Source organism: Sceloporus undulatus, chromosome 2 (assembly GCF_019175285.1).
Source record: "Sceloporus undulatus isolate JIND9_A2432 ecotype Alabama chromosome 2, SceUnd_v1.1, whole genome shotgun sequence".
Taxonomy (NCBI): Eukaryota; Metazoa; Chordata; class Lepidosauria; order Squamata; family Phrynosomatidae; genus Sceloporus; species Sceloporus undulatus.
Genome location: NC_056523.1, coordinates 284,474,591 through 284,495,048, shown reverse-complemented (window position 1 = coordinate 284,495,048; position 20,458 = coordinate 284,474,591).

Here is a 20,458-nt window from a genome sequence, read left to right as displayed (position 1 = left end):
GAAGTATTCAATCACCCTCTAAACCTGCTCTGTAGGGCTGGAACACCCCCACCTTCATTTGTTTTTGGATGGCTCCAAAAGCTACACAAAGTAGGAGATGAGACATACACAAGCATTGTGTTGGCTTTAGATCTTTGTACTGTATCTACCTTTGCTCTACCTTGAATTGTCAATTTCTATTTTCCAGTAGGTCACAGACTGATCTATTTGGACAAAATAATATTTCTTTTGTATCTCAGTCCTTATAGATTATTATCAGGCATTGCATCCATATTAATATTTAAGTCATTGGCTCTAACAAGAGTGTCAGAATAATGCAATCCCTCCCTAACACACACACACACACACAGAGAGAGAGAGAGAGAGCGTCAGTGTTCCTATCATAATAACACAGACCTATTGAGTAGATTTAACCCCATATTTGGTACCAGAACTTTAAGGTAACATACAAAATGCCAGCATTTTTGGCAATAATGTTAAAGCTGAATGTAAAAATTCCTTAATAAATGCTATCTGCATACATAATCCAAAACACTAAAATCAATTATTCAAATTCTTCAAGAGGCACAAAAACAAGTCTTACAACTATCCCCCCCCCAAAAAAGTCTTTTGCACCATAAAATTCTGTAGACTGATTTTTTTCTCCCCCCCCCCTCTCTCTCTTTTGTAGTTTGTGTGCCAATACATTGCTCTCATTAAAATTGCTACATTATAGCCTGGCACAGTTTATTTGGAACTGTTTCCAAAACAGCAGCTTTGTTCCTAACTTACGGGAGCATTTTGTGAAATATTCCTTGCAAAGCTGCTAACACAAAGGCTTTGCCTAGCTGTTAAAATTTCTAATGTATTCATAAGAATCTCTGCAGTAAAGTAACTTCTGCATTACGTCAAATCTAGGCATTAAAACTAGCTGATAAATATACAATGTCATTTGAATTTGACATAGCTGATGTGTTCAAATACATAGACCTGGTTGTCATCAGTCTTTTCAGACTCTGATTTATAGCATCCATGAACAAATGTATATTTTTTGATATAGAAAAGAAAGGGTCGTCAGGCTAAATAAAAGGCTTTTTATGTAATTCAGTGACTTATACTTCTTTGACTATTAATAAAAGACTTGCCAGTTTGTTGCTGCACATTTAATTTACAGTTCAATAGGCATGCAATCACCTCCTTAAAATGATCTTGCAGACATTTACAAAATAGGATTTTCAAAGCATCCCTATTGAGTACACTAATTCAGTTTCTAGACAGAGGAGTGTCATTAACAAAGCATAAATGTTACAAAAGTAGAGGCATGCTTGATATTCAGCAACAGAACTTCAGAACCCTGAACAATACAGGAGCTATGCCCATTATTTACATTCTTGTCAAAAAGCATTCAAACCTAAAGTAGCATGTCATAATGCCGGTACTTCTGTTATGATAATACACTCAGCCTTTCAAATCAAAACAAAGGTATGGCTATTAGCAATGAAGATGGATGAATAATTTAGAAGAAACCTGGAAAACAAAACTGCAAAGACCATAGCATGCCTGTTTGCACAACATAATCCGGGTGGAGGAGGGGATCAGATTTGGGGCTCAAATAAAATTATTACTGTCACTTCATGTGTGACCCTGCCTAATGTGGTATAAAAGAGGTCATAATTAAATAGTCCCTTTGAGTTTGTTTCACATACATACTAACTTCATAAAACACATCATTACACATACATGTAAATGATTCCAGTTGACTTTAACCCTGCTTATTTGGAAGAGTATTCAACCAAATTGTTCTTAGTGGGCCTTTTCCTTCCCTGAAATCCAGCATTTGCTTTTCTCTCTGCTTTTGGACTACAACAGGCACATATCTTCCAAGTGTCCAGATTGGCAGAAACAGTTCTCTTTATCCCTCTGTTTTCTCAGTTTTTTAGCTTTCTTGTACTGTCCCAGTTTCTCTCCCTCCTTTTCCCAGTTCTCCACAGCTTACTTTGTCCATAGCTTACTTCAATTGCTATAAATTGGGATCAAAGTCTAAAGGTAGTGGTCACTCAATTCAGCAGCAAGAGAAGAGAGCAAGGGGCATAATCCTGCCTTTCCCAGTAGGCTCAGTCAAAAGCAGACTGCTGCAGCCTCTACCAGTTTGTGTGTTCTTAATAATTTTTGGCACTTTGATATTGCTTGACCACATGCATTACAATTTCATCTGTGAAATACTAAGTATTCGGGTGTGCAGATGACAATGACAGGAGAAGCATAGAGAAGGAAAAGGTTAGTGTATGGAGGATGGCTTCCACTTGCTTGATCTCAACAGAAGAATTCATCCAGAACATGCTTGCATGTTCAACCACTTTTAGAATGTTCCATAAGAAATTTCATGTTTCCTGTGTGTTAATATATGGAAATCCTAACCAGGATGTGTCCCTACTTTTTGGCATCTATGCAACAGGGATTTTTAGCTTGAGTTTCCTGCAATTTTGTAACCTAGTGCAACAATACAACACTGAAGAGAATCCTGGATATAATCTACAGAGATTATTGCACAAAACCCATTCTTGCCATGGTTGCATTAATGAAAGAAACTGGATACATACTGGCTTGGGAAGAGTGCTTACTGCACATGTCTGCAATTGTGGGCTGTTTCTCCAATTGACAGTCCCGTACTCTTTTTCCCTGATTCCTCCTTAACCTCACCTTCCTGAACTATTGCCCTACCCAACAGACCTTTCTTTTTCATTTTCATTTCTTTTCTTTTTTAAAAAAATTAGCAACTATAGTAACAAGATTTAGTGGAGAAAATAAAAGAAAGTGTAAAGGAGAGAAAACCAAGACACAAAAAAGGAAGGAAACATATGGAGAACTACAGAGTTCAAGCATCCCTCCAACCATCACCATGTACTTTTGAAAACTGTATGAAGTTGGAAAAGTCTCACATTTTGTGGGACTGGAGTACTTATTTGAAAAGTTGTGGTGATGGTAGTCTTGTCCATCTTTTCTTTTGCTGAAATTTTGCAGTTGTAGTGAGCATAGTCACATACCAAAATGTTTCCTAGCTACCATTTTATTCCTCAGTGTGTCTATTGGAATTATTCTATGTAATGCTATAACATTACTCCATGGACACAATTGAGATGGGATAGCTATTTGCAGCATCTCCATTTCCCTTGTCTTCTGTTCCTTGGTATAATATACTCCCCTGGTTGGTAGCATAGAATGAGATCCCAAATCAATTCTTAGGAACAGAATTTGACTCAGGACTGAAACCAATAATTGTACTTAATTAGCAGATTACTTCCTTGTTCAACACAACTGGTTTCAGTACTATATCTCTCTGGAACACAAGGCTATTAATGAAGTTTTGTTATTATATATTGTGATTATTATATACAATGAAACATCTTAATCAATTATGGATATCATTTCAGGGACCAAAGTAAAAGAGTCTCCCCTACCACAGTAATAACAGCAGCTTCATCTATTTGGTGCCAGTACTCTATAAAACAGTGAATTAGAGGCAACATGTAGTCAGACCATCTAATGGCTGAGGTCCACAGAATCTCAGGCCATTTAGGTTGTTGACTGAACCCCAAACATAAGGGTCATTCAGACCAGGCCTGGAATTGATCTAGATTATTTCCTTCCCATTACAGAAATAGGAGTTACAATGATGAAGGTCCTTACAGAAACAGGAATTATAATGATGAAAGTCCTTATTCCTTCTACTACTTCCATCCTCCTGGAATGAGCCCAGGACATATGTGGATAAGTTAGTCATTCTGAATACAAGGTAAGAATTGCTCTGTCCATGATATACACTTGTAAATGTATGGTTTTATCATCAAGAACTTATATCTGAAGTTGATAGAGGTAAGGCACATATCCATGAGTTACCAATCTGAAATAGTGATGTTCTTCTGATAATTTGACTTTTGCAAGAACAATCCCAAGTGTTTCCTGTCAGTCCAAGCTCATACTAGCATAGAGCTAACACTAATGGGACTACTTGTCCAGCTTCTGACAGAGTTGTCATCTGCCATTCTGATTGCCCCCTTTTTTCTAATGCTAGTATCTCAATTCTTTTACTCCCATCCCTTGTTAGGCATGGTGATCAATATTTTACTTTCTGTACTTCAAGTTTTTAAAGTGGCAGTCCTTGCTTGAAGTCACCATCTGTTTGAAGTGCTGGTGCATCCAAATTCAATAAAGAATCCAAAGAAGGGAAAAGAAGGACTTTGAACCTTTGAACACCAGGACAGTAGATTGATCAGGCACATGGTCATGTGCTCAGACTCTCCTCTACTGTGCCACAATGTGTTTAAATTATAGTGACTATTAAAAAAAAAGAAGAAGAAAAAGATGTGTCTCTGTGTGTACATACAGAGAAAGATTTGTGTCTTCTTTTTTCCTCCTTTTTGGCAATCAGTATATGAAGACACTTAGGCCCAGTCCAGACGGGCCCTTTAGCACATCCTGGTGATCTGCTAGGGTTGCCTTGGGGCGCTGTTTCCATATGCCCTGCAACCCTAGCATGTCACCAGGATGTCATCACTGCACGGCACCATATACACGGTGCGCATAGCAATGATGTCACTGCTGTGCAGTGTCCAGATGGAGCCACGCAGCAGCAATGTGCTTGCGCTGCCACCACCTATTTGCAGCGGCACAAAAAGGAGCCCCGTTTTAGCGCTCCTTTTTCTTTAGCATAGCCATGCCGTGCAATGTGGTTGCTGCAGCATGGCCACGGGAGAAAGAGAGGCAGCTCCTGGCCACCTCTTTCTGACACTCTGTACCGCGCTCTACTGAAGATGAATTGCTTTGCTAGTAATTCCTATTACAGATTGATTGCTTCCTATTTTGGAGTTTCTGTTGTCTGTTGAATTTCTACTACCTGCACTGTCATCATTATATTAGTTTCCTTCCTATATTTCTTTTCAGGTTTAGAACTTGTTTTGTCTTTTTGTATCATTATTCAGCAGTGCTGATGCTTACTTTAATGCTTTAATTTTAGGCTTATTGTTCTAGTTTTAGGAGGGACATACACTTAAAAACTATAAGAAGGTCCTAGGGTTAATTGATCATGCCACTACACTATTATTAATATTACTTTTTGTCCCTTAGGCTATTTTCCTTTACTGCTAGAGCCACATTTTTTACTGCTTCTTCCATATAATCATGCCAAAGCAGAAGTAATAGGGCCTGAAACACAGTTGCTATAGATGACAGAAGGGAAACCAAGATCAAAACAGTGGTTAAGGTAGGCCAGGGATGAGTAACTTTGCATCCCTAGATATTCTGGATTGCACTTTCCAAAAGTCCCAGTAAGAATTGCATATAGAATAAGATAATGAAAGTTGCAATGCAAACTTTTAGGACATGAAAAGTTTCTCATACTTGACTTTCGAGGTTAATGACTATAGATAGTTACAGATGTGGCACCAAACACTGGGTGGAAGGAAGGAGAAATAGTTGGCAAGTGTATGTGGAAACATGTGGAATTGTAACACTGAATTCTTTGTTATTGTAATATAGATATTTTATGCCATTCCTTTCAATAATGGAAAGTATCAGTTTACCAACCAATATCTTGATGACATATGGGTGCTACTGCTACATCTTTCCTCCAAAAATAGAGCTAGCAATTTGTGTGCATTTCTTTCCACTCCTTTTCTGTCTGCAGGCTTCTGATCCAAAGTAAATGATCAAATGATAGAATGGGATATTTGTTTTGCCCCTTGCTGGCAAGTGGGGAGGGAAAATTATAGATGGGAGACACAAACATCAAGGGAATACAATTAAAAGGACAACATTAAAAGTTGAAAGCCTTTGAGGTCGATTAGGTTTTTTTCCCTAGAAGAACCAGTGGACTCTATTGGAAAATTTCAAATTTCACTTTGACAAGGTCTCAGGGGTAAAGGTGAACAAAGATAAAACTGTGATTTTGGCTAAAAATATAACAAAAAAGAAGAATTGTTACAAAACAAATCGGGATATAAAACTGAGAAAAATTATATACTTAGGAATTTGGATAATGAAAATGAATGCAGATTTGTATGAAAATAACTATGAAAAGAAATGGAAGGAAATCAAATATGAATTAAATAAATGGTCAAAGACTAACTTATTCTCATTTGGCAGGACAGAAGCTGTTAAGATGATGGAACTTCATAAGATGAACTTTTCATTCGAAAATATACCAATAATCATTAATGAAAAACATTCCAAACATGGCAAAGTGACTTGACAAAATTTATTTTGGTGGGTAAAAAACCCAGAATTAAATGGAAGACTTTAATGAAGATTGTAATAGATAAGAAAGCAAATGGTGGATGCAATCTTACTGATTACAGGACATATTATTAAGCGAATAAAGAATATGCAAACTGTACAAACATGGGAAGTCAATTGTAAATATGTATATTTGGAAAACAAAATTTGATGATTATTTTGTATGTTATTATTTTGTATATTACTTGTTGCAAAAATAAAAAAATGAAAAGAGATTCCAATTTTTATGAATCTATTTTTAAAAACATCTTTGATTGTCTGAAATCGACATTTGCAGCCTTGAAAAATTACACCAGCTTAGGGTGACTTTAGAAAATAAATTCTTCATCCAGTTTGAATTTATTTCAAAGTTAACCTTTAACTTGAAATGTGAATTGAGTTTCAAATCAACTTATGACAGATACTTTGTTTCCACTGCACAGATGAGAATATTAGAAAACAAGAAAAAGAATAAATGTGTTAACAGAATGAAGATTTTGCAAACCACTGAGCATGGGAATATTTTCACAGAATGGAACCTTAGACAAATTTTGGCATAACTGAATAAGCATTAAGCACAGCATTGTAGAATGTAGACAAGAGATTTGTTACCATCTGATCAATGTGTGACAAATTATTTAGCTATAAAACAATTACTTGACTCCTATTATTAGTCCCTGAAAGAGTTGTCTTTGTTGTGTGCTTTCAAATTGTTTCCGACTTATGGTGACCCTAAAATGACCCTATCATGGGGTTTTCTTGGCAAGAGGTCACTAAAATGAATACCCAGCTTGTTGGGGGCAATTAGCTTACAATTGTAAACCGTTTAGATGCTGCTTAGTTCAGTATGAAGTGGTATATAAATGAAGCTGCTCGCTGCTATTTAGTAGTGCCTACAACATCTCACTTCCCTTTGGTAAAATGCAGTCATATCAGTAAAACACTCCCCCAGTTTATGTACCTAGAGTAGCCCTGGATATATTGGTGGATGACAAGCATTAGAAACCATTCTCAGCAAAGGAATATTTTGCATGTTAAAAAATATTGTTTAATGTCCACCATGGAACTCAACTGGCAATTAAGTGGAAAAGAAGGGAATCAAATATTGTCATTACTTTAATACTTGAAATGCTACACAATTAAAATAATCAGAGCCTGGAAAGTTACTTTGAAGAAGAATGAATATAATGACAAGCTGAATGACTATAATGACAAGCATTAGAATTCTTTGGTAGAATGATGCTCAATGTCCCTGTTATAGCAGGCTTTACTGTTCAGTTATGGATGGTTTCCCCATGTCATTATATATTCTTCTGAAAGGTTATTTTCCAACTTCTGAAAGTGATATGTGAACTCTGGCCAGTTTAATCCAATTGTCTTTAGATTTTATCAATTCTCCCCAGATGTAATCAATTCCCGGGGGGGGGGACTGAATTATCTGAAGCATATGCTAATTAATATGGTGTTAATGGATTTAAGATAATGAGCAGTTTTATGCTTACTCATACAGTTAAGTCCCACTGGACTTCTCCAAAATAAATGTTCATAAGATTGTAGCAGTTCCTTTAAATGGAATGAGAAGCTTGAGCCACAACCCAGTAAGCATTCTCATAAGTGCATGCTACAATCCTATATAGTTGTACTGTTATATTCAGTGGGACTTATGTATAAGTAGACATGCATAAAATTTCTCAGTTCCACAGATGAGCCACTGATTCAGGGTTCATGTAATTTAATTTATTTAATTTATATCCTGCCTTTCTGCCAACATGGGACATATTCATTTAGCACTGAAATGGCTTCCTTGGACTGAGATAAAAAGGAAAGACAGAGTTGGGTGCATACTGTGACACCAAACCTAAAATCTCCAGGCAACATCTTCCAATGGTTTGTGGCACAATAACATAACTATATTGTCATATTCTTGTAAACCAACCCTATATATGTGGCCAGTAAAATGTAGAAAATACACCAGCACTTTCAACAGTTGTTGATCTCATAGTGATATCAAAAGTGATATTCTAAACAGCTACTGCATGACTCTGAATGAGACATGGTGGTATGAAATTGATAAAACTACACATATCATTTTAAAGCATTCTGACCATCAGTGAGCCACTGGGGGACATATTCTTATGTTCATAGTTCTGTTCCACAGGCAAAAGATGTAGCACATAGCATCAGCATTATTGGAATGCAACAAGGGAATGACCACAACTCAAACTAAGCACATCAATGACTGATCAAATATTCACAGGAAGTAAATAAGTAGCTTAGTTGTGGTTGTGAAATATGTGATTGGCCCTATAAGCAACTGTGTCAATTTCCTAAATCTTTTAAGGAAGAACCTAGCAACAGTTTTTTTGTTAACAAGTCACAATGCAGATATACCTAATATGCATCATTGTAACCATTTTTATAAATAGTTAAGTTTGTCACACAAGTAAATTACCCATGTTGCCATGTAAAATTGTTCCTATCATGCAGCACTGGAGATGAAAAGTCATTTTGTGGTAAAATCTCTTCAAAACAATGACCATATGAACCGAGTTAACCCCCAATACCATTTCTTTTGCCTGGAATTATTTTGTTCTCTTGGTAGGATGAAGTGCCTTGAGCTGGTTAGAACACAGAGGAATCAATATGAGTTACTCTAAGTCAGAAAGAAGTCAAAGCAAGTAATCTGCAATTATGGGTAAAACAATAAGATTTTTTTGTGGGTTTTTCAGGCTATGTTGCCATGTTCTAGAAGATTTTCTTCCTGACGTTTCATGCATGCCTGGAAAAAGTGGGTCTATACTGTGTGAGCCTGGGAATGCAGGAGTGATTTGCATGTGTATTGTTCTGTGCTGATGGCAAGCCTCAGGCTGGGAGGCTAATGCAAAAGAGGATTAGTGTCTGCTAATTGGTGATCATTATCTGCAGGGAAAGACCCTGACTCTAGGTGGTTTCCAATTTGCATTTGCTGAGTCCTAATTTTGCTATTCCTCAGGACTGGTAGCCAAATTTTGTTCACTTCAAGAGTTTCTTCTTTCCAGTTGAAATTATCCAGATGTTTATGGATTTCAATGGCTTCCCTGTGCATCCTGACATGGTAGTGGTTGGCATGGTCCAGAATTTCAAACAGTATTTTATGCCCAGGATGGTTTGTGGCATGTCCCACTTTTTCCAGGCAAGCATTCTCTGAAGATGCCAGCCACAGATGCTGACGAAACGTCAGGAAGAAAATCTTCTAGAACATGGCCAACTAGTCTGAAAAACCCACAAAAACCCATGGATGCCAGCCATGAAAGCCTTCGACTTCACATTGGTAAAACAATAATTTGAATGGAGTGAATATCCTCAACTAAACTATCTATTTTACACCTCCTGGAACTCACTGTGAGACTGAAAGCCTCTTACTATGACAGTTCACAGATTTGTGAGGCTTATGGCACATTTTGGGGGGAAATATGCCAAAAACTATACAATTGAAAAATATGCACAAAAATGGTTTGGTTAATGAGAAGAATGCATAGGAAAATTTTGTATATATTGGAGGAAAAGGTTGCACAAATTAATATAAACATGATGAAATGAGAATGTAAGGGGAATTTAGAGAAATACAACCTATTTGCAGTGCACATATCTATTTGCATTTACTTGTCTGGTGAGAGGAACTTACAGTACTGTATATTGAGCATTTCTGAAGGAACTCCCTAGGATGCCCTAAACACTGTATAGCATTTGTAGGTGATGGGTGACCTGCATATTACCATTCAAAAATCTGCCAAAGCTCACTATAGAGGGTGGTTATGGGAACACAGCTGTGATGTTATGCTTGGCAGGTATAGGAATTATGTGTCAGCACAGGAGGTTGCATTTTGACTCAACAGAAATAGGATAAATGAGGAAAAAGACACCAGACTGTTTAGGAAAGTCCACATGATCGAGTTCTAAAAGTGAGAATATAATACAATATTTTACTTAGACCATCTGAGAAAGGTTTGTGGTTATCTTGGATGTATTTGCAGATCTTTTGGGGAAGGTGGAAAATAGAGGAACACATGTTATAGGCAGAATATCTCAGAAATAGATTCAAATTTACAGAATAATTATGATTCTGCCCAAGTGTCTAGTTCATGTTTTTCCTTTCCTTTTCCATTTCATGTGTGAAACCCCATCAGTATGCATGAAGACTTAGCAAACCATAGGGTGCAATTTGTGGAATAAGTCATTTAATAAGATAGCCCTTTTGCTTATCTACTGGTGTAAGATTTTAATATAAAAACTGCAAAAGTCTTGATGAACAAAGGGAAGTGCTGAGCTATATAGGTATGGAGAACATGAGTGATGCTTAAATATTTTAGCAGCAGGAAACAACACTAATACTTGCCTAGATTGCACTGAGCCTCAATTTTTGCTTGGCTGTGTTTAATCTTAAAATAAATTAAAAAGTTCCCAACGGATCATACTGATGAATGCATTGGCTTCCTTTGTTCCAGCTACATATCCTCAAAATGACTATGATTATAATAAGCAATCATTCCACATGCTCTGGTACCATGGAATACCTGTAGTAGTGACAGATCACTTGTTCATACAGAATTGAACAAGCAGGCCTTTCCAACTTAGTTACTCCTCCCCAGATATAAAGATATAGATATTAAAATATAGATATAGATCTGGACATGAACCTGACATGAACATGATCATGATTATGAAAAATGCCTTCTCATCTGTTTATTGTCCTCCAAATTCTAGTTGAATATTTTAATGTTTTAATAGTTTTTAATGTTTTTACACTATGACTGTTTAATCCTGTTTTAACATTGGGAATGGGGGGGGGGGGTTGTTTTCTTCTTGGATTTTATTGTAACTTTGATGTATTTTACTGTTGTAACCCACCTGGATTCTCTGTGATAGCACAGGCTAGAAATAAATCACCATCATCATCATCATCACCATCATCATCATCATTGTGAATCTGCTTGCATTCACATAATGCTGCATACATTTTTGTGTCTTCTTGCCAAATCATCTAAAATAATCTGTCCAAGCAGAAAGCTGCATGCACCCAACAAAATTCAACCTCTTCAGCTTGGGACTTTGTTTCTGCATTTGAAATTAATGAAATGTTGCTAATGAAAAACATACTGCAAGTCTGCTGATTGTGTTTTCTCCTACATTCAACATTTTAAAAAATCAGATTCTTTTCAATTGTATTTATGAAGAAATGTGCAGATTTTGGTAATTGGTTATATATAAAACAAAGAACCAAATTAAATGCTCAGAGATTTTTCTCCAGTTTTTCTTCATAAAACTCCAAGAGAATTTTTGTGTGTGTGTGTGTGGTGTTTTTTTTTTTTTTTTTTTTTACACAAACAGGGTTTGCCACAGAGGGGAATCACCACAATGAAGACCACAAAGCATATTAGTTGGAAGGAAAGGCTACAACTTTATTAACATCCAAGCTGTAACATAGGGTTGGCCTACAAAGCATGAAGTCTGGATCTGTCATTGATCAACCCCTGGTTGTTCGATGAACCCATTTGCTTGCTCACGGCCAAGCTTCAGGATGACATAGGGGCAACAGGTTAAACTCCTTTCTGCGACTCAGGTAGCTGGCTGATTGCATGTTTTATATCTCTGCCACTAGTCAACAGGGGATGCTGAATCAGTGTTGCTCCCACAATGGCAACACTGCACACTCTCAGCACTCCTGGGTCCCCAGTGGAATCCCGATCCGGTGCTACGAAGCCCTGGAAACCACTCCCACCAGATCCAAGAGTGATGCTACCATCTCTGGAGAAGTACAGCCTAAAATCCCACAGAGGGGGGGGGGGGGGGAAGAGCCAAGCTAAAATTGCACCAGCTACCAGCGCCAAGAAGGGGGAAGTTCTGCCTTCCCCTGCCCCTCCACCAGTCACTAGTGCGACCTGATCTGGTGCAGCCAATCAGGCTGCACTTCCGCCCCCCCCCGTGCCCCATGGGCATTGTAGTCCAGATGGGGAGGAAAGTGTCATTCTTCCTTGCCTCCCATGGCCAATCACAGCCCAGTTGGTGGCTCCCTCCCCCCGGCAACTAGGCCGGCCTAGTAAGTTGGGCGGCCCTTTTCCCCCCCCACCATAATCAAGTCTCCAAATTCAAATTGTGTGTGTATGCATGTGTGTGTATTAAAAAATATTCCAAAACTCAGAAACTCCCGACCCCAAATTTGGGAACAAAACATTTCAAATTAATTGTACTTGCAGACAGTGTACTTTCAATTTACTTGTTGCCCTGGAGAAAAGCTATGTCCATTTTTATGTGAAAAAATCCTCAGTGAGTCTGCATGGTACAAATGCCTCTCAAGAACTTCACAGGAATCTTTATTATTTCCTGTAGTTAAGAGAATACTATGGAGAATATTCATCCTTGCATGTGAAAATTTGCATCCTTATTCTTCACTATAACTAACTCACACTGTGGATTAGGCTCAATTTCTCCTTTTGTACTATCAAACTGCTCTTTAGTGGTAACAATCTATAATGCCCTGCCTTTCACATGTTCAATGTCTGTGAATATATCAGGACTAGGAAAAAGTTACTTATTTTGGACTTCAGCATGGTAGTTGGTCATGTTAGCAATGGGTTTTGAAAATTGTACTCCACAACATACTTTTTCAAGCTCTTGAGAACATAATGTTACACTTGCACTTTGCTGAACAGCTACTTCCAGAAACATTTGCATTAATCTGGGCAATTTAATTATTTAAGTATGCTGCCTTTAAAAGTACTGTAAGGTGTATTTGGATAGGGGGATTGTTCCTATAAAGTGCAGCAGTTGCTTTCATTCCCCCCCAGTACCTAGTCAGGTACTGAATAATTAGTCAGCATACCTATAACTGGGTGGGTGTTCTAATGATTCAAAAGTTGATCTGTACTAGATTTAAAAATTATATGCCCCAGACTGGATCAGAAAAAATAATAATGTGGTGTTTATTGTTGGGGTACGTAGAATCAGGATTAAATATGCAACACGCAGAAGACATGCATATGGAACAGGAACACCACTGGAAGGTCTCTGCTGTGTAGCTCTGTGCAGGCTGCAAAGGAAAAATCCTCCCATGCAGAAGCTGCCAGCTGGATAAAGAATTGCTGAACTGCTGAGTTCTCACAAAGCGGACTTTAAACTTTTGGTTCCAACATGTACAAACAGACTACCAAAGTGCTTCGCCAGACTCCTATATACAAACACCACAACACTGAGCATTCAGCTCACTCTCTTATATACACATCCCCTCTTGGAGTATTGAGTACTTCCTCCTCCTGGGATGTCACCCAGTTTCCTGTCATCTGACAGTTGCGACTCTGCAGAATTGAAGCCTGCTGGTTTCACCTCCTGCCCCTCTGTCATCAGCTTCTTGTGACTCAAGACTCTCCAAATGTTGAGTCATCATGTCTGCCACCTGAACTCAGGTTACCTTGTCACCTTTGTCCCAGTTCCAGGCTATAGCCACATCTCTGACATTTTCTATCCAGAGGGCTCTGTACTCTGACATTTATTTGCTTATTAATTCTTAATCTATTTGTGGAATGAAAAGAAACTGCCCCTCCTTGTAATTATTAACTACACATAATGAAGCACAAGTTCCAGTTTGCAACATAGACATTGATCAAGTCACCAGACTGAATCCCACTTTAATTTTAAGAGACATTTGAATTAGCACTACATAGACATTTTTCTTCCAGGATTTATAATTGGTTAGATTCAGTGAGATAAGGGGGTTTGGGAGTTTCATTTGTGATATCTAATTCAAGCTATTTTCAGGGATGCTTATTGTATTATAGAACAATTTGTATGTATGAATGCCATACTCACTTAGGTTGATTAGGTTGCATGAAGGCACTTCATGATTTGTTTACATAACTGAAGTACAGAGCTTGTTTACACTTGCTGGTTGGAATCCTTAAAGCTATACTTTCAGATACACGGTGGTGACAATGTGAAAGTTCATATTTTGTAAGAAAATCTGAAAGAGACAAGGGTAATCAAGAAAGCTAATAGGTAAAAGTGGAATACATAATGGAAGAGAGTATTGATTTGTCTTTCTAGTCTTTCCCATTCTTTTTGCTTAGCACAAGTGAAAACTGCAGAGACATACAAAACTACCAAACAAACAACAAAACCAGCAATTGCCAGAAGTCCACCTGTAGTTTTGAAAAAAACTGGAAGATCCCATAGTAGGGGTGTCACTATGAGTGTGGTTCAGGGGTTATGAACTGCATCAGCTGGCACCCCAGAGGAGGAATGACACCCAGATGGGCCCTCCTCCCCCTTCAGTGCAGGAGGGGCAAATGTGCACCCTTCCCAGTTGCTCCATGACTGGGCTTTCTGTCTGTGGAGAAGAGAGAGAGAGAGAAGAAGAGAGAAGGGGTGAATGCTCACCCTTTCCAGCTGCTCTGTTGCCAGGCTGCCTTTCTGGGGATGGAGGAGGAGGCGGAGGGGTGATCACTCACCCTTCCCTGATGTTCTGTCTCTGGGCTTTCAAACTGAAGAGGAAGCCTGATGATGGAAGAGAAGGAATTTGAAAGTGGAGGGGCATCAGGGAGATGCACATCATGCTCTGAAGCAGGTTGTGTTTTCTTCTAAGCTTTAGATTCATGGATGGTGCAATGCATTTCCCTAATGTCCACATTTATTTATGCAATTTACCATTTTTATTTATTTTTATTATTAAGAGACATCAATTGAGACCAACCAAATATCTAAGTCATGAATTTATATATATAAATTTCTGTTATAAATAAGAATGCAATTTCAGGATTGCAGCAATAGCAAATTAGAATACCCAGTTCTAACTAATCAATGGCAATTGGTTTTAATATGTATAACTAGTATGGTTATAGCTCTCCCACTATGTCTTACACAACAGAAATTGCTCTTTCAGGTATATTGCTCACCACAACATCTATTCAAGAAAGTGCTGTCTTAATCATAAAACTGATGGAGGTGTAATAGTGCTAATGCTTCCTTAACACATTTGTTTTGGATTGTTCACATTTTAGCTACATTTTGGGAGCAAGAACAAAGTTGAAATCTTATTTTACAAAAGTAAATAAATAAATTATATTGTGATTAAAACATGGCTAAAACACTTAAAAACATAACTACCAATAAAAGATTATAATGCAGTACACACTATTGATGAATAATTAATTTGAAAGACCTGACTGAATACAAACATTTTCATTTGCTAGCAAGCCAACCTGTCCTCCTGCAGAAAGGAGTTTCACAGCCTGGGAACATCGATGGAGAAAACTGTCTCCCATGCCTTCACCAAATGTGCCTGTGAAGGTGATGTGGACAGATAGAAAGTCCACTCCTGAAAATCCTAAAACTCAAGTTGGCTTGTATAGGCCCATGTTTCATGTAAAAATCATGAAGAGGATGAACTAAAACTACAAGAAAATGAAAACAGCAGAAACAATAAAAAACATAATATCAAATAAATGATTTACGATTGATTTAATCCTTTGGTGTACATGTCTGTCTGAAAAATCCTTCCAGCCCATGTATTAAGTTTTCTGGTTCTTTGACAGTGCCTATTATTGTAAAATGAAGTGCATATCTATGACTCCAACATAGTGGGTCAAGGATCCTTTCATCTTCATCAGAGATGGAATACAAGAAAGAAAGCTAGAAAATGGAAAGAGGAAGGGGGAAAGGGGAAATAAAACATCAAGAAGGGAGAGGGAAGAAGAATAGTGTAATGTATGATGCATACCCTTCAAAGTAACCCTGAACATCTTTCTTATATTAATCAGAGACAGGACCAGTTCTTTTAATCATTTACATCATTTTGGACTTGGACCTGGACCTGGACCTAGACCTTGAGAATTTTTCCACTTCCAATATATTCCTAGCCTCATTCCATGTGAAATGTGCTATTGCTATCAGAATCAGCAGAAATTCAGTTTTTAAAAAACATCATTATTATTACACTTCCTAGAATCTCTTAGCCAGTGGTTATTTCTGGCTGGGGGAATTATTTGAACTGTAGTCTGTACAGTAACATTTCCAAATGGTGATTTGCACACAAGTTACACTAACTTTCTCATATTCACAACAGCCCAGGTATGTCATTTTTTCCACAGCCATACCTGTTATTGCTCCTTCTAGCATTATACTAGTTATCATATTTTCTTTCCCCCCTTTTTTCATTGTAAATACGAAGGTCATCACATTGGCCATCAATATGTCAGCTCTTCTAAGTGAAGTAAAAGAAATGAGCTTGAAGGATTCATTTCATCAATGCCAGTCACAACCATGAAAATAAGGAGTGTGAGTGTGTGTGTGTGTGTGTGTGTGTATTATTTGTTAAAGCATTTATATTCTGTATTTTATTTTTTATTTACAATTTAAAACATAGCAATTTCCATTGTAAAATATAAACAAATTACAATCAAATCTTTACCTTATACACTTCCTTTCTGTATTTCTGTGTCCTATATCTTCTTTTACCAATTATAAATAAAGAACTTCTATATTAACTATCGTATTTGTTGTGTGGTCTCAGTCCTTTCTTGACCCTTGTCTTATGCAGAGGAAATAGCCCTCAAACAACAATATTATTTATAAAAACATTTTCTTTTTTGTATCTATATGAATAGATTGTATTTTATATTATAGCTAACAATATTATATTACCTTTATGCTTCCAAGAGATAATAATATTAATAATAGTAATTCTCATACCTCTGATTTTTGTTTCCATCTTTTTTTACAGACTATTTTCAAAGACTCTCAATCTTCCTCTGTTATTTTCTACTGATTTCTCCTAACAGTTGTGTAAGTTTATCCATCTCTACAACTTCAACTGCTTTAAAGAGCCCTATGTCCAGATCTGGGACAAAATTTTCCTTCCAATATTTAACATACAGTCAGCCCTTCTTATCCACAGATTTTTTATCCACGAATTCAAGCATCCACAGCTTGAAAATATTTTTTAAAAGTATAAATTCCAAATAGCAAAACTTGCTTTTCCATTTTATATAAGGGACACCATTTTGCTCTGCCATTATATTTAATGGGACCTGAGCATCAATGGATTTTGTTTCCCATGGGGGATCTTGGAACCAAACCCCAGCGGAGAACAAGGTCCCACTGTATATGATCCTTGCAGTTGAAACCAAACATAGTACTTGTCTCCAGTTATACTCAGTTTTTATGTTATTAACCCTATGAGTTATATTAAGTAAATAAAGTTCTGTAATCAGTTGAAAATTAACTTCTAACTTTTTACAAATTGTTCAGAGTATTTCATTTCAGTATTTCTTTGCAAACGGACAAGTCCACCATAAATATATCCAAGACCCTATAAGTTTTTTACATTTCCAACAATTTGTGTGATCAGATTTTTTATATCTTACTAATCTCTACTGGTGTAAGATGCCAATGATTTTCCATCGTTAGGTAATTTTCCCTAATTCCCTGATTTTTGGTGATTTTATAAGTTCTTTTCCTAGCTAATTGCCAGCTAACCAAATCTATTTGTGTTTCTAAATCTCTTAACCATTTTATGGTTGGTTCTGATGAAGTTCTGCTCTAATTTTCTCTCCATTAATATTTTATATAATTTTGATGTCAATTTTATTTCGTCTTCTATCAGATCTTTATCTAACTCAATTTGTGTTTGTTCAAAACCATTTTGTAAATGTAATCCCACAATTTCTTCCGCTTTTTAAAAATGTAGTTATTTTCGTTATTCTTTTTCAATATGTCATTATAGCTGAATCATGTTTCCCCCGTACCACTTCTTTTCATGAATGCCTCCTGTGGAGAGACGCAGTTTAGAAATCCTCTGTAAAATAACTTTTTAATGTTTTCCTAATTCTTTAGTAAAGCTTTACAGTCAAAAGGATGATTAGATTCATTATGTATTTTAACTGCATCATACCATAAATATGCATGCCACCCATAACAGGAGTTGAATCCCTCTACGTTTAGCAACTTGGTATTAGAAAGTCTCACCCATTCTACCATCCAGCACAGCGCATTTGCTTGGTAATATGTTTCTATATCTGGCAGATCACAGCCTCCATTGATTTGTGTGTCTTGTAAGGTTTTCCACTTTATCAAGGTGGGGGGGTCTCCTTCCCAGATAAGTTTTTTTAGTTCTTTATCCCAAACATGAAAAGGGTTTTTTTTTATTAACAATAACTGTAAGATCAGAGAATAAAAAATTACATCTTAGAAGGACTGACATCTTTATTGTTGCTAATCTACCTGATAAAGATAACTATAGTTTAGTTCAGTGTTTCTAATTCTTCTTTTACTTTCTTCCAAGTCTCATTGTAATTATTATCAAATAATTCTGTTTTTGTTCATAATCCATATATCTAAGTATTTTATTTTTTTTCACTATCTTACATTTTATTAAGTCTTGTAAAGTTTCTTTTTTCTTTTTCTGTCAATTTTTTGCTTTCATTGCTGATATTTGTTTATTAATCTTGAATCCAGCTACTCTCTCATATCTATCTAATAGATAGATTTGAGAGAGTAGAAAGTTGGACTACAACTAACAAAATGAACTTCAACAGGGAGAAATGTAAGTTACTGCACTTAAGGAGGAAAAATAAAATGCAGAAATAAAGGATGGGGGACACCTGGCTGAACGAGACTACATGTGAAAGGGATCTGGGAGTCCGAGTAGACCACAAGTTGAACATGAGTCAACAGTGTGATGTGGCAGCTAACAAGGCCAATGCAATTTTAGGCTGAATCAATAGAAGTACAGTGTCTAGATCAAGGGAAGTAATAGTGCCACTCTATTCTACTCTGTTCAGGCCCCACCTGGAATATTGTGTCCAGTTCTGGGCACCACAATTCAAAAAGGACATTGAGAAACTGGAGCGTGTCCAAAGGGGGGGCGACTAAAATGGTGAAGGGTCTGGAAACCATGTCCTATGAGGAATGACTTAGGGAGCTGGGGATGTTTAGCCTGGAGAAGAGAAGGTTAAGAGGTGATATGATAACCCTGTTTAAACATTTGAAGGGGTGTCATATTGAGGAGGGAGCAAGGTTGTTTTCTGCTGCTCCAAAGCAATGGATGCAAGCTGCAGGAAAAGAGATTCCACCTCAACATTAGGAAGAACGTCTTGACAGTAAGGCCTGTTCGACAGTGGAACACACTCCCTTGGAATGTGGTGGAGTCTCCTTCCTTGTAGGTCTTTAAGCAGAGGCTGGATGGCCATCTGTCAGGGATGCTTTGACTGAGAGTTCCTGCATGGCAGGGGGTTCGACTAGGTGGCCCTTTCAGTCTCTTCCAAATATATGATTCTATGATTCTATCTCTGCTTGGCTCTATTATATTGTTCCAATCCCCAAGAATGATCAGACTCCCATTCTCAAGCTCCTTTATTTCCTTCCTTAGTCTTACAAAGAAGTTTGGTTTACCATCTAAAAGAGGGTATGAACCTACCACTGATAACCATACTTCATTCAATGTAATCTATACCCCTATGTAGTATCTATCTGTATCCTTGAAAAATTCTTTAACTATATATCTTTTTTGAATGTATAATAAAACTCCACTTTTCTTTCTTTCATTATCAGATTGAAATTCTTGTCCTAGTTAAATGTTTTTCAGATATCTTGAATCGTATTTTTAAATTTTAGATTATTTTAGCAGAGTATATATATAAAAAAAAATTCTCTAAGTAATGAAATGAAATGAAATGAAATGAAATTTTATTTATATACCGCCGTTCCCATGATCACGGCGGTTTACAACAAATAAAATACTATACAATGCAATTTACAAGCAGCATAAAAAGCAAATACTACAATACAAGGATAAAAATACAACAATGGCATAGCATTACATATTTCAAGCACAGCATAATAACAAATAACAATGCATTTCACTACAGGACAGCAATACAATTCAATACAAGATAAAAATCTATACATGTCTCAGAACAACCAACATTACATAGCAGCAATAACATATCCAAACAGTATAAGCCCAGCATTACTAACCAAACTAACCAAACCCCACCCCTCCAAAAAATGCCGCTCCAGCAGAGGAGAGAAGTCCTCTTGGGCCGCTGCCCTGATGGAGGAGGGTGAGCGGCGGTGTCTCTGGTGGGGAGGCCGGGAGCCGGCTTTATGGGGCCGCTCTCACCGGCCCCGCCCCTCCAAAAAAACGCTGCTCCAGCGGCGGAGAGAAGTCCTCTTGGGCCGC